Raw genomic sequence first — 18014 nt, forward strand, 5'->3', positions numbered from 1 at the left:
ATTATATTTTAAAATATTTTCTTTGCATTTATGTAACTGCTCAGTTCTTTAAAGTATTATTTGCAGACATTTTAAAGGACAAAGTATAAAAAGATAAAAGTCATATAATGAACACTATGGGATGAAAATACTGATGGTACGATTACAAGAAAAAAAGATAAAAAATGTCTCTTTCCAGCTGAAGGTAGAAAATAAAACTGCTTGTTAACTGAGGTGACTCATAAGTTTATTTGTCCATTCCAGTCTACTACTTCAGAGAAGCAGAAAATACTTTAATGTTTAATCTATGTCAGAGGAAAGTCATTATACAAAGAGATTCATACAAGATAAAAATGGATAATTTCAGGTTTTGTTAGAAAATGACTTTTATTGCATTGACATGTTCCATTTATTTTTATGGCTTAAAAATGGCATGAACTCAAATTTAAAGCAAATCTCATGAAACAATTTTACTAGAAATAATGGGAGATGTAAAACTCTGTGAAGCTCTTAGAACAAATACCAATTATTACACGTAGTTAAACAATAGCCTTGCAAACCATATGAATTGAAAACTCTTACATACATTCTTTTGTATTTGTCTGTATAGGTTTGAGGTCAAGTAATATGATGTAAACATTTGAGCAATATCTTATTTTTCCCTTAATCTAATCACTAATGTTAATTTACGGAGCTCCTTGCCTTAGTAAAGATGATGCTAACTTCAGAGGGTTTCTGGGTCTTTTGTGTTTATCTTTCTGGAATTATCTTTTATATTTATTTTCTGATTTTGTTGAGAATTTCCTAGAAAATAAATAGGTAAGATCAATTTGTGTCTTAAATGCAATCTTATTACATTTTTATTAATTCATATGTTATTTACAAAAAATAGACACATTTGTAATATTCTATAAAAATTCCCAAACTCTAGGGGCTGGCCCCATGGCCGAGTGGTTAAGTCTGTGCGCTCCGCTGCAGGCGGCCCAGTGTTTCGTTGGTTCGAATCCTGGGCACGGACATGGCACTGCTCATCAGACCATGCTGAGGCAGCGTCCCACATGCTACAACTAGAAGGACCCACAACGAAGAATATGCAACTATGTACTGGGGGGCTTTGGGGAGAAAAAGGAAAAAGTAAAATCTTTAAAAAAAAAAAAAATTCCCAAACTCCAGACAAAAATAATGTGTTAAAAATTTTTCCCACTTTAGTTCATAATGAAACCTAAACAGAAATTGTCATTATATTTACCAAAATAGTATATCATTTTATTATGTTTAATAAAAAATCTATTTAACATTCTAACTCATATAATTCTTGGAAAAAATAAAACAGTTTCCAAACATATTTTGTACCATGAAAAATGATATATGGAAAATAATTTCTGTAACATTGAATACTAATAGTTTACAGTATTTACTTTGCTGTGGCATCTTACTGATGACAAGCTATGAATTGAGGTTAAAATTTATAATAAAATATTATCAAAAAATAATTTAACTATTATATCTAATAATTCTTCAGAATATACTTGGAATACACACCTCATAATTCCATGTCTATTTCCAGGCCACTCAATTCCCATTTAATGAGTGAATACATAAATATTTTAGGCGTATCCATGATTTCTCCTACAAATGGGTGTCTAACCCTTTTTCACATGTAGTTCATTTCTCCCTGTATCCCCTCTCATGGGAGATCAAATTTATAAAAATAATGTGACCTAAGCTAATTTTATTTATTAAGATGGATATCTATACTCTAACTTATCAGCCAGGTGCATGATAAGTAAATATAGGATTATCTTTGTACAACAAAAATGATAGTCATATGTTCTGCCCCAAAATAAAGTTAACAGTCATGTATCATGCATTTTATTAAGTAGTGAGGATTCCTTCTAACCCTCATTTACTTTCTTAAATCAGGACCAGGATTAAAAGTTATGAAGCAAAAGGAAAAGGAGGTAAATGAATCCAAAAATACACACGAATTTTTACCCTATCAACTCTTTTAGGTTATATTATTTTCACAAATAAAAAGTTAAGCCAAACTTTCAATAACAATACTTAAGTATGAATACTGTGTTAATCATATACCACTCTAGAACTAACAGTTTTGTTAAAGTCTTGTTTAGTTACCTAGTAGAAATACTGAAAATAACATCTAAGGCTGTGATTCTCACTAGGGGAAATTATGGCTCCTAGGGGACATTTGGCAATGTCTGGGGATATTTTTGGTCCCAGCTAGGGGTGCTACTTGTATCTACTGAATAGAGACAAGAGATGCTGATAAACGCCCCACACAAGATACTCTCCACAACAAATAATATTCTGGCTCAAAATGACAATAATGACAAGACTGAGAAAATTTGATCTAAATGTCTTGTTCTGGTTTAACAATATGTCATTTTAAAGGGACTAACTAACCTTTAGATCAAGACATTCAGATCAGCTTCAAAATTAGGACCTTGTAGAGAAAACCTATATATTTATTTTATTCTTGGCAAAACTCACACTCAGATACAGGAAAATTTTCAATGTCACCAAATCGGTAAATTAATGGGGTGATTTCTAGTAAAATGTCTGAGCCACTATTTTCCAGAAATAGATCATAAGAAATAGCAGAGAAGATAACTGGAAACAATAGCCTTTCTATGCTCTCTGAGAAAATAAATGAAATAGCTGTGGAGAAATAAATTTCCATAATTTCAGCATTGTACTAGGCAATAGCATCTCAAAAACTTGGAGTGTCAGACTGAACCAAATTGAAGGAAGATATCAGACGTTTACAGAAAATGCCTTTCCAGTAAGAGTTATTGGAAGTTTGTTGTAGAAAATCTGGGAAACCATGACAATATTTCCTATTATAGATAAAGCTGGAGAGCCAGAGTCAGAGGGCATGGCATATTCAGTAGTCTAACTTATCCATCATCCATCCCCCCGTCCTTCCTGTATAACTTTCTATACTGCAGAGAATAGAAAGCAAAGAAATAAATTCCCTAAGTTCATAGCAGCTAGGATTCTGTATATGATTTAGATTTCTATCATCGAACGTATTCATATGAGATCTGAATTGAAAACTGTATTAAAATAAGGAAGAGAAAAGAAAGATCAGAGAGAGAGAGAGAGAGAGAGACAAAGAGAAACAGGAAGAGACAGAGCGAGAGAAGAGGATGCAAGAGGCAAGGCATCTACTTGGCAAGTGTGTAGTGACTTTGGAGCCAACAGTTCTGGAAGTTACTCCTTGCTCTTTAGATGCAGAGTGCAGCTAAAGTGATGGAGACTGAGGCTGCCAGTTGGTGCACCATCTTTCTCAATCTCAGTTTCTGCTGTTGGCCAAGTGAAGTGTATGGAGATTAATGTATTATGTGTTATTAAAAATAGAAAATATATAGGAACAACCTAAATGTTCCTCAAGAATGGGTCACTTAGATAAATAAATGCACATTAATAGAATTTATTTAAACTCACATAAAAATAATGTACATTTGTGTTCATTGTCAAGGGAAGATGTGATGATGCAAATATTCAGTATTTATTATTTTAATAAATATTTATAGATACTAAGGATCACAAAATACAAATATTTCTACCACTTAGATACCTTAATACTTTGAAATTCATGACATATCTTTAAATAAAAAATGTTATAGGGGGCCAGCCCCATGGCCGAGTGGTTAAGTTTGCTCGCTCTACTGCGGCAGCCCAGGGTTTAGCTGCTTTGGATCCTGGGTGCTGACATGGCACCACTCGCCAGGCCACGTTGAGGAGACATCCCACATGCCACAACTAGAAGGACCTACAACTAAGATATACAACTTTATGCCGGGGGGATTTGGGGAGATAAAGCAGAAAGAGAAAAAGGATTGGCAATAGTTGTTAGCTCAGGTGCCAATCTTTAAAAAAAAAAAAAAAAGTTATAAAACAGTATGAACCACAATAATCTATCATTAAAAACATATGCATGTTTGTATATTCATAGAAAAACACCTAGGAGATCATTCAGTAAATGGTAACAATGGATATTTTTTAACTACATGAATAAAATCTACTACTTTATTCCTTTATATGCTACCTGATTTGTTTTTTGCATCATGCTTTTATTGTTTGTATAAGCAGAGGAAATAAATTATTTCCATTTTTTTTTTTTGAGGAAGCTTAGCCCTGAGCTAACTACTGCCAATCCTCCTCTTTTTGCTGAGGAAGACTGACCCTGAGCTGACATCCATGCCCATCTTTTTCTACTTTATATGTGGGATGCCTACCACAGCATGGCTTGCCAAGCGGTGCCATGTCCACACCCGGGATCCGAACCAGCGAAACCTTGGGCCGCCGAAGCAGAAGGTGTGCTCTTTGCTGCACCACCCGGCCGGCCCCAAATTATTTCCATTTTTAAAGTGAAGTGATTTATATATTTGTGGTACATTTGTAAATCTTTTTTATCTGTTATACACTATTTCTTCTGATGTCCAATTTGCCTGGTATGTGAATGAATAATCTCTCTCTCTCCCTCTCTCTCTCTACATGCATATATACCTGTTTTCTTACGCATATTTTATATGTGTTACTAATGAAATTAATATAGGTGCCTTCTTAAGTTGCAGTGAAAATGAAAGGAATCAGCCAAATACAATTCTAAGTATTTTATAAAATTTCCATTATTAATTTCTTCCAAATGGCTATGATTTACTGAGTATTTACAATGTGCAACACATAATGGTAAGTACTTTAGATTAATTCCCTTAATTAATCCTCACCATCACCCAGTACACTAGATGCAAAACATAGCAGTCCTTTACACAATAGTAAACTATTGCCCAGACAATAGAAGTACCTTACCCAATTTGTACAGCTGGTGGATTTGAAAAAAGTTTTCTAGAACCTCTGAGTTTATGTTTTAAAATACTATGGCTTTTTATTTATCTATCATTTTATTTAAGTTGGTGCTGTGAAATGTTATTCTAAAAGACTGTTCTTTCATCCTACAAAAAAAAAAAAGGATATTAATAAGTTCCTTACAGCACTGTCAATGCTGATTATCTTCACATGATTTCAATTTCAGTCCATGCGCTAGTGTTTGTAAGCCCTGACGGCTGGCTTTTCTTTTTTCAATGCAAGTGCCTGACTTAAGCGTTGATTGTCCAGGCATTCGCTTCCAAGAAACACCCACCTCAAAGAAAGCTATTTTGAATAAACACATGCCGGCCTCAGAACTAGGTAAGGAGCCAGGTCTCCCCTGAGGCTGCTTTGTTATAGAGATCTTGGTCGATTTCAATAACAAACCATTTGGGCAGCTTGTTTTTTCTCTTCTCAAGCCTTAAACTCCCACTCTTGTGTTTTAAATTCACCAATAAATAGTGAGCCCAAGAAATCCTAGGTCCCCACCTTTGACCTCAATAAAAGGAGAACCCCAGGCCTTCACACATGCATTTTTCTCTCTCAAGACACGAACTTGCTGTGTGACATGTAATTTCCAGGACCTATAAGTAATAAAACTTTGTTTTCAAGTTTCCTGGTGGTTATTGCTGAGGAGATCCTGTAATCATAAGAACCACAAGGGCCGGTCCAGCCACAACATTGGTTATAGATAGGGTATGTGAACTCAGTTTGTCTTTCCATGGCATGGTGGAAGAGGCATAAGCTTACTGAGTATATCACCACTTGTGTTGAGTTTGCAGTCTGCATTTAGAGGACTCAATTCGTGATAACCTCATGACTGGCAGTGAAATTCTGCTGCTTGACATTCACAAAGCTATGCAAACATATCTGTTTTGCTTGTCATTATTTCCTTGGCCATAAAAAAAAAAATCCTTATTTCACCTCTTTGATGGCAAAAATTTAGAAACAAATAAAAAAGCATATCACAATAACCTCAGAAGATTATTATATAACTTTAGAGCAATATCTTGCTGTCCTTCAAAAGAATTCTTGTTAAGAACAACGGATGGGCTGTGTGAACATGAGGAAGAAATTCACATACATTCTGAATTTCTGCGGTAGAGTTTGTCTTGTCCTTTCTCTACAACTCCTAAGTAGGCTTCTTGTTTCTAATTGTCTGTGCAGTTCTTTTGAAGTCATATGCTTTGAAATAAAGTTAATGATTGAAAGTTACCATCCCATTAGCCAAGTGACTGATGTTAGATAATTGCACGGTGAAAAAAAGTAGCTATAAATAAGATCCTTCCTATTTTCAGCAGTTTAGCACTCTTTCCTAATAAAGTGCCAGAATGTAACTTCCCACATGTTATTATTCACACTTTGTTTTATAACCAAAACATCCTATAAGACAAGAACAAAGGTGAGAGTGAGTTATGAAGAAAGTTTATGTTAAACATGAATGTGGTTGCATTTTTTTCCTGAATTTGCAATAACACTAAATATATTAATGCAGATCTAAGGCAAATGCAACCAGATGAACTTCAAGCAAAATACGCAGAAAAAGAATTGTCATGAATTCCATAACCAACAGAGTTAGCTTATTACTATAACTTTTTATCAAAATATAGTTGATACACAATATTACATTCATTTTAGGTGTACGACATAGAGATTCAATATTTATATACATTATGAAGTGATCTCCATAGTAAGTCTAGGAACCATCTGTCACCATACAAAATCATTAAGATATTATTGACTTTATTCCCTATGCTGTACATTACATCCTCATGACTTAATTATTTCATAACTGGAAGTTTGTACCTCTTAATCCTCTCACTTATTTTGCCCATCAGCCCACACCCCTCCCTTCTCAACCACCAGTTTGTTATTTGTATCTATAGTTTGATTCTATTTTGTTTTGTTTGCTCTGTTTTTTAGATTCCACATGTAAGTGAAATCATACGGTATTTGTCTTTGTCTGTCTGACTTACTTGGCATAACACCACTTAGGTCCATCCATGTTGATACAAACAGCGAGATTTCATTCTTTTTTATGGTTAAGAAATACCACATCTTATTTATCCATTCATCTACCAATGAACACTTAGGTTGCTTCCAAATCGTGGCTATTGTAAAAATAATGCTGCAATGAACACAGGGGTATGTATATCTTTTTGAATTAGTGTTTTGTTTTCCTCAGATAAATACCCAGAAGTGGAATTGCTGGATCACATGGTGTCTCTATTTTTAACTTTTTGAGGCATCTCCATACTCTTTTCCATAGTGACCTCACCCATTTACATTTCTATCAACAGTGTGTGAGGGTTCCCTTTTCTCCACATCCTCTTCAACACTTGTAATTTGTTTTATAATAACCATTCTGGTAGGTGTGCAGTGATATCTCATTGTGGTTTTTATTTGCATTTCTGTGATGAATATTGATGTTGAGCATTTTTTCATGTGTCTGTTGGCCATCTGTATGTCTTCTTTGGAAAAATATCTATTCAGGTCCTCTGCCCTTTTTTTTTTGAGGAAGATTAGCCTTGAGCTAATATCCGCCTCCAATACTCCTCTTTATGCTGAGGAAAATTCTCCCTGAGCTAACATCTGTGCCCATCTTCCTCTGCTTTATATGTGGGACACCTGCCACAGCATGGCTTGATAAGCAGTGCATAGGTGCATGCCCAGGATCTGAACTGGTGAACCCCAGACTGCAGAAGTGGAGCACGCAAACTTAACCCCTATGCCACCAGGCGGGCCCCTTCTGTCTATCTTTTAATTGGATTGTTTGGTTTTTTGATATTGACTTGTATAAGCTGTTTATATATTTTGGATATTAATCCTTATCAGATATATCATTTGCAAATATCTTCTCTCATTCACTGGTTTGTGTTTTATTTTGTTGGTGGTTTCCTTAGCTATAACAAAGCTTTTTAGTTTGATGTAGTCCCATTTGTTTATTTTTGCTTTTATTGCCCTTGTCTGAGGAGACAGATCCAAAGAAATATTGCTAAGACTGATGTCAAAGAGTTGACGGCCTGTGTTTTCTTCTAGGAGTTTTATGGTTTCAGGTCTTAAATTTAAGTCTTTAATCCAATTTGAGTTTATTTTTGATTATGTATAGGAAAGTGGTCCATTTTCTTTCTTTTGCATGTGGCTGTGCAGTTTTCGCACCCCTGTCTTTTCCCCGTTGTGTATTCTTGCCTCCTTTGTCAGAGATTAATTGACCACATAAGTATGAGTTTATTTCTGGGCTCTCTATTCTGTTCCATTGATCTATGTGTCTGTTTTTGTATCAACACCATACTGTTTTGATTATTATGGATTTGTAGTATAGTCGGAAATCAGGAAGCATGATACCTCCAGCTTTGTTCTTTCTCAAGATTGCTTTGACTATTTGGGGTCTTTTGTGGTTCCATGAAAATGAGGATTATTTGTTCTAGTTCCATGAAAAACACCATTGGAATTTTGATTAGGATTGCATTGAATCTGCAGACTGTTTGGGGTAGTATGGACGTTTTAACAATACTAATTCTTCCAACCCCATGAGCACAGTGTATCTTTCCACTTGTTTGTGTCATCATCAATTTCTTTCATCAGTGTGTCATCATTTTCAGAGTACTAGTCTTTCACATCTTTGGTTAAATTTATTCCTGGGTATTTTATTTATTTTGTTGCAATTGTAAATGGATTGTTTTCTTAATTGCTTTTTCGAATAGTTTGTTGTTAGTGTATAGAAATGCAACAGATTTCTGTATACTGATTTTGTATCCTGCAATTTTACTGAATTTCTATTAGTTTTAATAATTTTTTGGTAGTCTTTAGAGTTTTCTATATCTAGTATCATGTCATCTACAAATAATGACAGTTTTACTCCTTCCTTTTCAATTTTGATTACTTTTATTTCTTTTCTTGTCTAATTACTATGGCTAGGACTTCCAATCTATGTTGAATAAAAATGGTGAGAATGAGCATCCTGATCTTAGAGGAAAAGCTTTCAGCTTTTTACTATTCAGTATGATGTTAGCTGTGGGTTTGTCATATATGGCTCTTTTTATGTTGAGGTATGTTTCCTCTATACTCAATTTGGTGAGAGTTTTTTTTTTATCATAAATGATGTTGAATTTTGTCAAATGTTTTTTCTGAATCTATTGAGATGATCATATGGTTTCTGTCCCTTGTTTTGTTACTTTGGTGTATCACGTTGATTGATGTGCAGACATTGAAACATCATTGCATCCCTGGGATTAAATCCCACTGGATCATAGTGTAAGATCCTCTTCATGTATTGTAGAATTCAGTTAGCTAAGATTTTGTTGAGGATTTTTGCCTCTATGTTCATCAGGAATATTGGCTTGTAATTTTATTTTTTTATGGTGTCTTTGTCTAGTTTTGGTATCAGGGTAGTGCTGGTCTCGTAAAATGAGTTTGGAAGTGTTCCCTTATCTTAAATCTATTGGAGTAAATTGAGGAAGATAAGTATTAACTCTTCTTTGGTAGAATTCACCTGTGAAGTTGTCTGGTCCTGGACTTTAGTTTGTTGAGAGTTTTTTGATTATTGATTCATTTTCATTACTAGAAATTGATCTGTTCAGATTTTCTAATTCTTCCTGATGAAGTCTTGGGAGATTGTATGTTTCTAGGAATTTATCCATTTCTTCTAGATTGTGCAATTTGTTGATGCATAATTGTTCGTAGTAATCTCTTATGATCGATTGTATTTCTGTGGTATTGGTTGTAACTTCTCCTCTTTCATTTCTGATTTATTTATTTGGACACTCTCTGTTTTTCTTGATGAGTCTGGATAAAGTTTTGTTAATTTTGTTTATCTTTTCAAAAAAAAATACCTTAGTTTCAATGATCTTTCCTATTGTTTTAATAGTCTCTCTTTCATTTATTTCTGTTCTGATTTTCGTTATTTCCTTCCTTCAACTAACTTTGGGCTTCATTTATTTTTCTTTTTCTAGTTCCTTTAGATGTGAGGTTAGATTGTTTGTTTGAGATTTTTCTTATTTCCTGAGGTAGGCCTGCATAGCTTTGAACTTCCCTATTAGAAGAGCTTTTTCTGTGTCCCATAGATTTTGGAACATTTTGTTTCCATTTTCACTTGTCTCAAAGTATTTTTTGATTTCCTCTTTGATTTCTTCATTGACATGTTGGTTGTTTAGTAGTGTGTTGTTTAGCCTGCATGCCTTTGTGTTTTTTCCAGTTTTCTTCTTGTTATTGATTTTTAGTTTCATACTGCTGTGGTCAGAAAAGATGCTTGCTATGATTTCAGTCTTCTTAAATATTGGGACTTGTTTTGTGGCCTAATATGTGATCTATCCTGTAGATTCTTCCATGTGCACTTGAAAAGAATGTATATTCTGCCATTTTTGGAAGGAATGTTTTGTATATTTCTATTGTCCATAATTAATTAAATAAGGAGTTCTGTGATTTCTTGGACTATGCAATTCAAATAATTTAAAAATTCATATGTTAAACTACATATTGTATTAAGTAGTTGAGATTCAAAATTGAAAAGATGAAATTTCTGCCCTGGAGAGTGGAAATGTGCCATCTAACAGATGAAAGAGATTCAATATAGTGGGCTGTGCCCTGTGTGCAAATACTTTACACAAACTATGAGTAAAGGAATATCAGAGCAGGTGCTATATGAACTAAACTTTATGGATCAATAAGATTTTGTCAAAATAGGAAGGAAAAGAAAGATAATTGCAGACAGAGAATATAGCACAAAAGAAGTAGACATGGTGAAACTATATGGAGTATTCACATGATAATTTGCAACTCAGTTCAGCTAACATGGATAGCACAGGGCAGTAAATGATGGCAGATTAAACTAAAAGGTGGATGAGAGATACATTTACAATTTAAAATATCAGCTCCATTTTAGAAAGATAACTTTGGCAGCAGCTGGGATGTGAGGCAGTGGGAACAAAGACCAAGAATCATTTTTAAGTCTAGTGAAGGAAGCTAAATGAGAAATGATGCGAGAGCCTGAGCAAGCCTGGTGGAGGCTGAATGGGGGGCAGAGTACGATTCAGAAAGGTATGGAGGTAAAGTCAACATTGAGATGTTCTACTTCATGGGGACAGTTAAGGACACAGGAAATCTTCAACTTTAAAAAAATGTGTGATACTTTGAGAACTTTCATTCATTTCATTTTACAGCATCTCTGTGAGATAGCACCATTCCTGACTTGTAGGTAAAACAACTAAAACTCTAATCAAGTAGTTTAATGTAATTCATGAAGAAGATTCAAATATGAAAACAATAACTCTCCTATTACTCTGATAGTCTTTTCACAGAATAGCTTAAGTAATTTTTTATATAGCCATGAAAAATTCTAGGAGATACTACTTCTCCATTTGAAAATATATACATATCTATATATATAACTGTATCTATATCTATTTATATCCACACCTATATCTGTATCTATAACTATCATCTACCTATCTATCTCTCTTCAGCATAATTCTTCTTTTCTTTTGGAGAGGAAGATTGGCTCTGAGCTAACATCTGTTGCCAATCATCCTCTTTTTAAAAAACTTTCTCCCCAAAGCCCCAGTACATAGTTGCATATCCTGGTTGTAAGTCCTTCTAGTTCTTCTGTGTGGGATGCTGCCACAGCATGGCTTGATGAGCTGTGTGTAGGTCCTCACTCAGGATCTGAACTGGCGAACCCTGGGCCGCTGAAGTGGAGTGCATGAATGCAACCACTACACCAATGGGCCAGCCTCTAATTCTATAATTCTTAAGTATAGGAGAAGTTACGATCTTAAATTCTGCAAAAAATTTTCCCAAATAACAGTTTTATTATTTTTTTGTACGATATACTCACAGTGGAACTTCTGATTTCTTCTCTTTGCCAATTCTGTTCCTATTAGCTCTGTTTGACGCCTTGCCCAGCTTAGACATCCATGTTCAGAAATGCTGGAATGTCCTGACAAATATTCCATACAGTTCCAGCATTACTGCCACTCTAAATTAAAATTACCAAAAGTACAACCCCCCTTCCACTTGTCATATTGCATAGAGCTATCAATCACAAAGGACAGTTTAGACCTAGTCCACTAAAAATTCATAACATTTCATGTCAATTATATACTTGCTATAGTTTAGAAATCCTTATAGTCATCAATGTATCTAAAATAATTTTAAGCATTGAATATAAAAAGCTCTATTATACTATTATTGTAATATGAATAATAATAAATTGGAATTTGTTGAGTATTTACCAGGTGTCAAACTGTTAAAAGTGCTTTGCGTGCATTATCCCATTTGACCTTCATAATGGATACATTATTATTATCACTGTGCAGCTACAGCCACAGAGGTTTAGGAACATTAAGCAAATATTTCAAGATCACAGAACTGGTAGCTGTCAGAACTAGAACTCAAATCCTGTTCTATTTGAACCTAAAATTATAGTTATATTATATTATACTAATATTATTGTACATCAAACATCCTCATATAAAGTCCCCACCACAGAACATAGTAAAAGTAGTCACTAAAACTAGCTTTAATTCAATGTCATTAAATATATTGAAATAAACACAAAGACACTGAAGACAACAATGCAAGAAGTTTAAGAAAAGTATTATTAATTGGTGGATACATGCATAATAATTAATTTTTAATTAAAAGCTAATGAGCATAATTGCCTCTCTCTCTTTTTCTGTTTAACCAAGAAGTCCTTGAAATGATATATTTTGCACGTTTAAAATCATGATGGAAAACCAGACAGTATTTCAAGAAATTCTTGGAAAATAGGAGGTACATGGGCTATAATTTGTTGATAGGAAACAGCAGAAGAAACTACAAACAAAGCCACATCATAGAAGGTTCTTGAGATACTCTCCAATGACAATGAATAATCAAAAGCAAGGACATAGGGCCCTCTTTAGCATTTTTAGCATCTTTATTCTGAGAAGCTGCCAATGGCCAGCTTGGGCGGTCTTCACTCTCAACCTCCCTCAAATATTTCTAAATGGGGTGAATTATCTGCTAAGATAGAGCTCTTATTGCAATAATCAAGGCTGGAGATTTTCAAGAGCACAGGTGACACCAGACCACCACAAGGACCACTGAGGCAAAAACCAAAAGATAAGAAACATCTGACTCAGACCCCCATGCTGAAGCAGTGGCTCCCTGAAGTGAGACCTCTGACATGGCAGGCTCTGGCTAGAGAAAGAAAGTAGAGAAGACCCAAAACTCTTGAGCCTCAAAGGGATAGGCAACTGCCACAGCTGGAATACAAACTGACTGTACACTCTCCCTTCTTCAGAATCACTGAGTTTTTAGCTATAATACGAACACAGTTTCACTGACAGGGAAATAGCAATAATCAAATACAGTTAGGAAGACATAACATGGAATCAACAGATATTCATAAATCAAAGTTTTCACATAAAGACAGGGATCCCTACAAAGGACGACACCAAAGCGATTGAATTTAAGGAAAAATACATAATCACTATCTTCAATAAAAATACGGAACAAACACAAAGAAAGAGTCCCTTTTTAAAAAAACAATTAAAACAATATATTTAAAAGGAAACAAAAAAACATGACTGAATACTGACTTAGTAAACTGTAAGGTCTAACTGAGAGTTTCTACCTGAATGCTGAGCCAACGGCAAAATGTGAGAATACGTGAGAAAACTTATGAATAATCAAAAGATGTATCCACATGTTCCAAATCCACCTAAGACAAGTAAATCAGAAGAGAGTACTGAAAGAATAAACAGAGGAAAATAAAGACATGGCTGAAAAAATTTCTCAGAATTGTGGAAAGATGGTCTTCTTAAGACTGAAAGGGCTCACAGGTCTCTAATCAGAAAAAAATGCAAAAAACCACTCAATATATTTTAATGAGACAAATTTAGACATATTCTTGTGAAGTATCAGAACTGTGAAAATAACTAGACACAAAAGCAACAACAGAAAATCCATAGCATAAAGTTTTTTATCACTGCTAAAGGGCAATGACAGCTTAAATAAAATTATTTTAAACCTATTATCTTATGCCAGAAAAAACTAGAATTCCAATATAAAGACTAAATGAAGATATTTTCTGGGATCTTGTCAATATGGCGGCATAAGCAGACTCTGAACTCATCTCCTCCCATGAACACAACCAGGTTACAACTATTTTCGGAAAAATTACCCTGGATAGAAAACTGAAAACTGGATAAAAAGAACCCCCACAACAAGGAACGGTCCTGACTAAGGCAGAAGAGGCAGAAATTCCTGCTAGAGAGGAAAAGAGCCGCATCTGGGAGCAGTGGAGCGTCTCAGCTGGCCAGGCCCCCTAAGGTACTGATGCGGGGTCGGTGAGCCGAGGAGTCGAAAGAAAGATTTCTTAGACTCTCAAGATCTGGCAGTAGTGCTCTTTTATTTAGAGAATAGTATAGAATAGCATGGGGACAGGACCCTTGGGCAGGCAGAGCTTCTGCTGCTGCCGCTTCTGCTGCCCCCGCTGGCATGGGGACAGGGCCCATGGGCAGGCAGAGTTGAGGGTTAGGGCTAATTTTATAAGGCATGAGTATGTAAGTCATCTCTTTACCAAGACAAAGGAAAGAACATGGAAAAAAGTTAAAATGGTATCAGTGCAGGTGGGGTCTGGCCATTGGGTGGTCCCACAACTTTTAGATAAGAATCAAATCGGATTAAGTAAAGGTTAGAAAGGTTAGACGCCACCACCCTAAACCAGTTACATGAGATTGCCAGACAGCAACCAACTTAAGTTCTTGCCTTCCCCGTTAAGAGTTTCTAGGGATAAGGTCATCTCTCCTCTTCTTCCTGGTACAGAGAGGGAGGCACCTTTTACAGATAGAGATTTACCTTACAAATGTAAATGTGTCCCAACAAGGGCAAGTTCCATTCCCCAGAGCCTCCTTCCCTGTCCCAGTTTATCGAAAGCAATCAACCCAAAACAATCCTGATGCCAGAGACATATCCTGGGGTGGCCAATTTCGGGTCCCTACAAGGTCACCCCCCCTTCCTTCACAAACGCGAATGTCTCTCAGAAGGGCAAGCAAAATTCCAGTCCTCAGAGCCTGCTTCTCATCTGTAGTTTTAAAAGTAACCAGCCTAAAATCCTCATCAGTACCAGCCCTCCCTAGAGGAGTCAGGTCCGGAGTGGGGGCTGATACTGCTATAAGCATCCTTCAGACTCAGCACAACTGAGACAAGGGTCTTACTGTCTGGCTTCACTGGCTATTAACAGCAGCGGGGAATACCCCCTGAAAAGCTATCAGATGAAAGCCGAAAAGACCTGGGTCTTAAAGGGCCCACACACAAACTCATTCATTGCAGCAACCTAAAATCACCAGAGAGAAGGCTGACAGTCTTTTGGTGAAACAAGACTCACCTGGTGGGCTCTGGGGGCATCTTGGTAAGAGGAGGGACCTCTCCGGAGACTGAGACATTGGTGGGGGCCAATGGTCTGACCTGGTCCAGACATGCTGACACAGACCCCGGTGGATGCCCTTGAGGTTCTTCCCTTGGCCTATTAGGGGTCTGCCACACCCACTACAGCACAGATTTAATCCAGTTCAGCCAGGGCAGGCAGCCTGGGGCCCTAGCGACCAGCCCCACCCAACAACCAGCCCTCAGGCAACTTGTCTGCCTGCATTGACTGGGTCCTCATACTTCCTAAAGCAATCTATAGATTCAATGCAATCCCTATTAAAGTTCCAACAACATTTTTCACAGAAATAGAACAAAGAATCCTAAAATTTATATGGAACAACAAAAGACCCCGAATAGCCAAAGGATTCCTGAGAAAAAAGAACAAAGCTGGAGGTATTACATTCCCTGATTTCAAAATATACTACAAAGCCATAGTAACCAAAACAGCATGGTACTGGCACAAAAACAGACACACAAATCAATGCAACAGAATCAAGAGCCTAGAAACAAACCCACATGTTTATGGACAGCTAATATTGGACAAGAGTATACAACGGAGAAAGGAGAGTCTCTTCAATAAATGATGTTGGGAAAACTGGACAGCCACATGCAAAAGAATGAAAGTAGACCATTCCCTTACACCATGCACAAAAATCAACTCAAAATGGATTAAAGATTTGAATGTAAGACCCAAAACCATGAAACTTCTAGAAGAAAACATAGGCAGTACGCTCTTTGACATCGGTCTTAGCAGCATATTTTCAAGCCCTATGTCTGACTGGACAAAGAAAACAAAAGAAAAAGTGAACAAATGGCACTACATCAAACTAAAAATCTTCTGCACAGCAAAGGAAACCATCACCAAAATGAAAAGACAACCTAACAATTGGGAGAAGATATTTGCAAACCATATATCAGATAAGGGGTTAGTATCCAAAATATACAAAGAACTCATACAGCTCAACTACAAAAAAAACAACAATCTAATTAAAAAAATGGGCAAAAGATCTGAACAGAGATTTCTCCAAAGCAGATATATGGATGGCCAACAGGCACATGAAAAGATGCTCAACATCATTAGCTATCAGGGAAATGCAAATCAAAACTACAATGAGGTATCACCTCACTCCAGTCAGAATGGCTATAATTAACAAGACAGGAAACAACAAGTGTTGGAGAGGATGTGGAGAGAAGGGAACCCTTGTACACGGCTGGTGGAGTGCAAGCTGGTACAGCCACTATGGAAAGCAGTATGGAGTATCCTCAGAAAATTAAGAATAGATCTACCATATGATCCAGCTATCCCACTGCTGGGTATTTATCCAAAGAACTTGAAAACACAAAGGCATAAAGATACTTGCACACCTATGTTCCTGGCAGCATTATACACAATAGCCAAGACATGGAAGCAACCTAGATGCCCATTAAGGGACGAATGGATAAAGAAGATGTGGTATATATACACAGTGGAATACTACTCAGCCATAAGAAATGATGAAATCTGGCCATTTGTGACAAATGAATGGTTTTGAGGGTATTATGCTGAGTGAAATAAGTCAGAGGGAAAAAGTCAAATACCGTATGATCTCACTCATAAGTAGAAGATAAAAACAAGGACAAACAAACACATAGCAATGGAGATTGGATTGGTGGTTACCATGGAGGAAGAGGGGGGAGGGCAAAAGAGTTGATTAGGCTCACATGTGAGGGGAAGGACTATAATTAGTTTTTGGGTGGTGAACATGATGTAATCTACACAGAATTCGAAATATATTATGATGTACATCTGAAAGCTATAAAATGTTATAATCCAATGTTACTACAATTAAAAAAACAAAAAATTATATAAAAAAAGAGATATTTTCTGAAAATTTCTGGTAAAATTCAGAGATGATAAATTGAAGAAAACAAAAATGAAATCCAAAACGTATGTGGTGTGTAAGACTCATTGTTGAAGGAAATAAAGCAAAACAAATGATTATATATAAATAACTATTTATAAAAATGTACGTTAATCAAAAATATAAAATGATATTGTAGATAAAACTATCTTGTGGCTAGATATGGGGAGAGAATAATATATAATGAGGACTGTTAAAGCATTCTACTATATCAGTGAAAATAGAATTTAAGATATAATGCTTTAAATGGAAACGAGTAATATTTTATATTAATAAAGGTTTACATTCACCCAGGAGATAAGACTATAATAAGTATAACTTTTTACATTTAACAATATACCTAGGAAATATATAAAGCACAAAAATATTAAAAACAAGACAAAATTTAAAAATTTGCCCTTATCCTGATAAACTTTAATAAATCTCTCTCAGAGTGAGAAATCAAGCATTCAATAAATGAGTAAATAAAAATATCATATGATTAATAAATATCCCAAAGAAGTATTATTTTCAACTTCATGTATTAGTAAACACAAGAAAGCTCAATGTGTTTCAAAAACTTAAGAATCCTGCATACCCACATTACTTAACTTACAGTAAATCTTAAAACTTAAATTAAAACTTAAACTTAAAACTTAATTTACAGTAAATCTACAGTAAATCAACAAAAGGATACTCCAAAAAGTATGTTCACTTATATATAAAATTAAAAAGAAAATTTAAATTGCCATTTAATTCAGAAATCCAAGGGAATTAAAATTTTTCACATCATATCTTGCAAACACAGTCAAAACTCTTTTCAGGTAAAATGATAAATATCAGCCAAAATTA

This window comes from Equus caballus, chromosome 18 (genome assembly GCF_041296265.1).
Source record: "Equus caballus isolate H_3958 breed thoroughbred chromosome 18, TB-T2T, whole genome shotgun sequence".
In the NCBI taxonomy this organism is placed as follows: domain Eukaryota; kingdom Metazoa; phylum Chordata; class Mammalia; order Perissodactyla; family Equidae; genus Equus; species Equus caballus.